At 41.7% G+C, this 4762-nt stretch overlaps 1 long non-coding RNA gene across 1 annotated transcript; it reads left to right on the plus strand.

Annotated features, from left to right (window-relative positions):
• The first annotated feature begins 1936 nt into the window (after positions 1 to 1936).
• On the plus strand, positions 1937 to 3716 carry LOC125917162 (uncharacterized). The gene is made up of 2 exons (XR_007456101.1): positions 1937 to 2024; positions 3276 to 3716. It is a non-coding gene; the product is annotated as an uncharacterized LOC125917162 (long non-coding RNA).
• Positions 3717 to 4762: the final 1046 nt, after the last annotated feature.

Here is a 4762-nt window from a genome sequence, read left to right on the forward strand (position 1 = left end):
GGATCTAGTCTGGCCATTCTTGGCTGTTTGTCAACACTTGGAAGAGTGCTCAACAAGAAGATCAAATATGGGGCTGAAAGTACTGGACATAGGTGACTAAAGTGCTTCAGAACTGTTTCAGAGGCTGCAGTGAAGCTCACACCATGGGGAAGTGAGCAGGCACTTTCCAGATTCACCAGAAAGCTTGGATACCTTGGTGGCCCACAGCTTTGATAAATTTTAACAGAGGAGGGTTCCCAGTCAAAAGGAAGCTGCTGTGAGCACATAGGAAAGTGCATGGAACATATGGTAAAGCAAGTTGGAGTCGGTAGCAATGGGCAGCTAGAGAGATCACCTCCACCATTGGACACAGATATTTACTAGACCCCTCCCAGAAGGCCTGGGAAACAACTTCAAAGCCTTGCTTTTCTATGATCCTGGGCTCACCTGAAACCTTCTCATTTCCAGTTGCTATACAGGCAACGAAATTTTTCTTTTGGTAGATGTGTGTATAGTTCCCTGAACAGAGATGGTTATGCATGTGCCCTCTGGTAAGAGTCATATGCCATGAGGTGCAGTGACCTAGCTCCCTCTGGGAGTCTAGCATCAGGCACAGTGAAACTGACAACAGGTTTTCCTGTCGTGGGCTCTAGGATGGGGGCACACAGCAGTATTGGTGATTTGGTTGATTTGCATCCTTGGGTCTGCAATCCCTTAAATGAAGTCTTGCCTACCTTTTCTGAGCATTAAATTATCTGGGTGGCACACTTGGATTCCAAGCCAGCTGCAAATATTGCAGGAGAGAGGAGAGGTCTCCAGGAAGAGTGCATATTTGGAAAGCTGCCTCCTTTTCACGGGTTGTTTGCAGGTGATGCTCACAGGGTCCAATTTTATCTGTGATGTGCTGATGAGCCACCCTTCAAAGACCTTTCTGAACAGACAGCCAGAAAATGCCTCACTGTGCCCTTATACTGACTTCATTCAATTTCCTGCCTTTTCTCAGCTAATCCTTAGCCTGTAATTTCTTAATGACTTTTCCAGGGCTGTTCTGCTGATCACTAAAAGCATAGCAGCCAAAATCCCCTGCATGTGTTTGTAGCTGGGATTTTGACAGCATTTCTTCCCTTATTAGGATAGCACACCATGTTGTCCCTGGGCATCCAGCATTTCTCTGAGGTGAGCATTCTCTAATGAGGAATAGGGTTTTATAGGGACCCCAAGGAACAGGGCATAGTGAAAATTTTGGGCATCCAACGCTGAAGAGGCCCAGAGCATTTCCGCTCCTTCCATAATACCTAGGGAGGCAAGGCCTGACTCTGGATCATATTTATTCCCCTCTCAATTATAATCCAAACATCACAGCTTGAAAGGAACTCATTAAACCAAGGCACCTCTAGGTTTTTAAATATATCTCTCCCACTTGTTTATACTCTTAATACCCACTGGCATGTCTCTTTCCTTAACCCTTCCTCTGTAAGATGGCCTGGCCATGTTGCTAAGTAAATTGTTTCCCAAACACATTCATTAATGTTAAACAATGAAATCATATAAATGGCTTAACACTGCATTCTGTTCATATAGCTATATGTCCAAGTTAATGAGATTATGAGTTTTAGACTGACATACTACAATCTAATGGTAGCCTTTAGGACAAGCTGTGAAAAATCTATTCTTTTTTTTCTTTTTATTTTTTTAATGTTTATTTCTTTTTGAGAGAGAGACAGAGTGCAAGTGGGGAAGGGACACAGAGACAGAGACACAGAATCTGAAGCAGGCTCCCGGCTCTGAGAATGTCAGCACAGAACCTGACATGGGGCTCAAACTCACAAACCATAAGATCATGAGCTGAGCCAAAGTCACACACTTAACCAACTGAGCCACCCAAGGGCCCCAAAAGTTATTCTTAATATTATTTTTATTTATTGAGGAAAATGTCCTCTTGCCTCTCACCCACAGGCAAAAGATGTTTCAGATAAGAAGACATGGGACCAGTTTCATGAATTCAAGATGTATCAGGGAATTGAAGAGCCAGCCAGATCACTGAGGTCTGCAGGACTCCCTGCCCCTGCATTCTGGTAGTCCCATATACCCTTCCCTCTCTCCCTCTCCCTGACCAATCAGGAACCAGGTTTTGAGGAGACTTAACATCCCCCATGTGCTTTCTACTCCTGCTTTACACCCACTTCATCTTTCATCAGGACCAGTGCAATGTCCCAGCAATGGGTCTTCATTCCTGTGGTGGTTACCTATAATATTTGACCATTTGCATATAGATTGGTGAGCATATGACAAAAATAAAATCAATCAAGCCACCTAAATACTTAAACCCTTTCTTGACACCAGTGCCTCCCAACTCCTCCAGGATCTGGACCTTGTCCACCTTTTCTAATATTGCCTGCACTAATTCTCAACATCACTGCTTTATAAAACCAATCCTACACTGCCATATAAAATCTACAGTTTGTCCCACCTCCATACCTTGACACATGCTTCTCCTGTTGCCTGGGAAAAAATACCTTCCTTGTTTATGTGTAAGTCCCTAGCCACAATCAAAATTCAGATCAAGATTATTACCTTTATGAACTACCTTGGAGAAGCAAGACACTTCTTTGCATCCATCATGCACTGAATCTTCTGCCACCTGCTCAACACAGACTTTTGAGGTCATAGCAGATTTGCATGTTGGTCTCCCCAAACACCATTCAGACAGCAACATCAGACACATTTTAAAATAACTAGTTAAATACCAAGGTACCAGCACTGTCTGGCACATAGCAGGAACTAAAAGAGCCAGTGGGGTTATTCATCTCACTCTCATCCATGAGAGTGTGCTGAATTATAAATTAGATAATTGCTACTCAGTGAAAGCGATGATTAAAAGAATGCCCCCAGACTAGTATAGCAAAGAGTGTGAAAGAGCAATCAAACCGTTCAGACTAACAAGAGGTTGGGTCCTGTCCTCTTAGCCTCTGGGACAGATCACAGCAGCAAAAGTCCCTGTCCTCACACATATCACCATCAGTACAGATCACAGGACTGAAAGTCCCAGTCCTCACATGTGTCACCATGAGTACAGGAATACCTCGCTTTATTGTGATTTACTGTATTTTACTTTGCAAATATTGTTTTTTTTACAGATTGGAGCTTTAAGACTTCAGTGGAGGAAGTTACCACACATATGGTAGAAATATCAAAAGAACTAGAATTAAAAATTATAATGACTAATAAGAAATATGTATTTGGTCATTCAATTGACTGAAATATTTTTCTTATATATATTTGGTTTTCATCCACAGTTTCTGAAAATGCTTCAGAGCCATAAAAGTGAAACAAGTGTCCTGTTATTGATGAAGGTGACTTTTGGACCCCACCCACGAGTGGGGGCTGGTTGTCAGGAAGACCAGTCATATGATTATAGGATTGGAACTTTCAGTTCTACCACACAACCTCTGGGGAGGGGAAAGGAGCTGGAGGTTGAATCAGCCAATGGCCAGTGTCTTAGTCAATCATGTTATATAATGAAGCCTCTATAAAAGCCCTAGAGGACTGGGTTCAGAGATCTTCTGGGTTGGTGAACACATGGGGATGCAGAGAGAGTACCACACCTGGAAGGAGCATGGAAGATACATGTCCTTACCCCATAAGTTGCCCCATGTATCTCTTCATCTGGCTGTTAGTTTATATCCTTTATCATATCCTTTCATAAACTGGGCATAAATATAATGGAAGTAAATGTTTCTCTGAGCCTTGTGAGTTACTCTAGCAAACTAAAAATACCCAAGAATGAGGTCATCAGAATTTCAATCTTTAGCAAGTCAGTCAGAAGCACAAGTAACAGCTTGGGGCTTGCAATTGGCTTCTGAAGTAGGCGGTGGTGGTGGAGTGAGTAAATCATAGCAGAAAACTTTCCTAACCTGGGGAAAGACACCGATATCAAAATCCAGGAAGCAAAGAGGACTCCCATTAGATTAAAAAGAAACCTGACCATCAACAAGGCATATCATCATCAAATTCACGAAACACTCAAGCAAGGAAATAATCATGAAAGTAGCAAGGGAAAATGAATCCATAACCTACAAGAGAAGAGAGATTAGGTTTGCAGCAGACCTATCCACAGAAACTTGGCAGCCCAGAAAGGAGTGGCAAGATATATTCAATGTGCTGAATCAGAAAAATATGCAGCCAAGAATTCTTTATCCAGCAAGGCTGTCATTCAAAATAAAAAGAGAGATAAAAAGTTTTCCAGACAAACAAAAATTAAAGGAGTTCATGACCACTAAACCATCCCTGCAAGAAATTTTAAGGGGGACTCCAAGGGGAGAAAAGATGGGGGAAAAAAAGAACAAAAGCAATGAAGACCAGAAAGGACCAGAGAACACCACCAGAAACTCCACTCTACAGGCAACACAATGGCAATAAATTCATATCTTTCAATAATCACTCTAAACATCAATGGACTAAATGTTCTAATCAAAATACATAGGGTAACAGAATGGATAAGAAAACAAGATCCATCTATATGCTGTTTACAAGGGACCTACTTTAGACCTAAAGACACCTTCAGATTGAAAGTAAGGAATGGAAAACAATCCATCATGCTAATGGTCAACAAAAGAAAGCCAGAGTAGCCATGCTTATATCAGACAATCTAGACTTTAAAATAGACTGTAACAAGAGATGAAGAAGGGCGTTATATCATAATTAAGGGGTCTATCCACCAACAAGATCTAACAATTGTAAACATTTATGCTCCAAATGTGGCGGACCCAATTATATAAACCAA

Source organism: Panthera uncia, unplaced genomic scaffold, assembly GCF_023721935.1.
Source record: "Panthera uncia isolate 11264 unplaced genomic scaffold, Puncia_PCG_1.0 HiC_scaffold_155, whole genome shotgun sequence".
Lineage (NCBI taxonomy): Eukaryota > Metazoa > Chordata > Mammalia > Carnivora > Felidae > Panthera > Panthera uncia.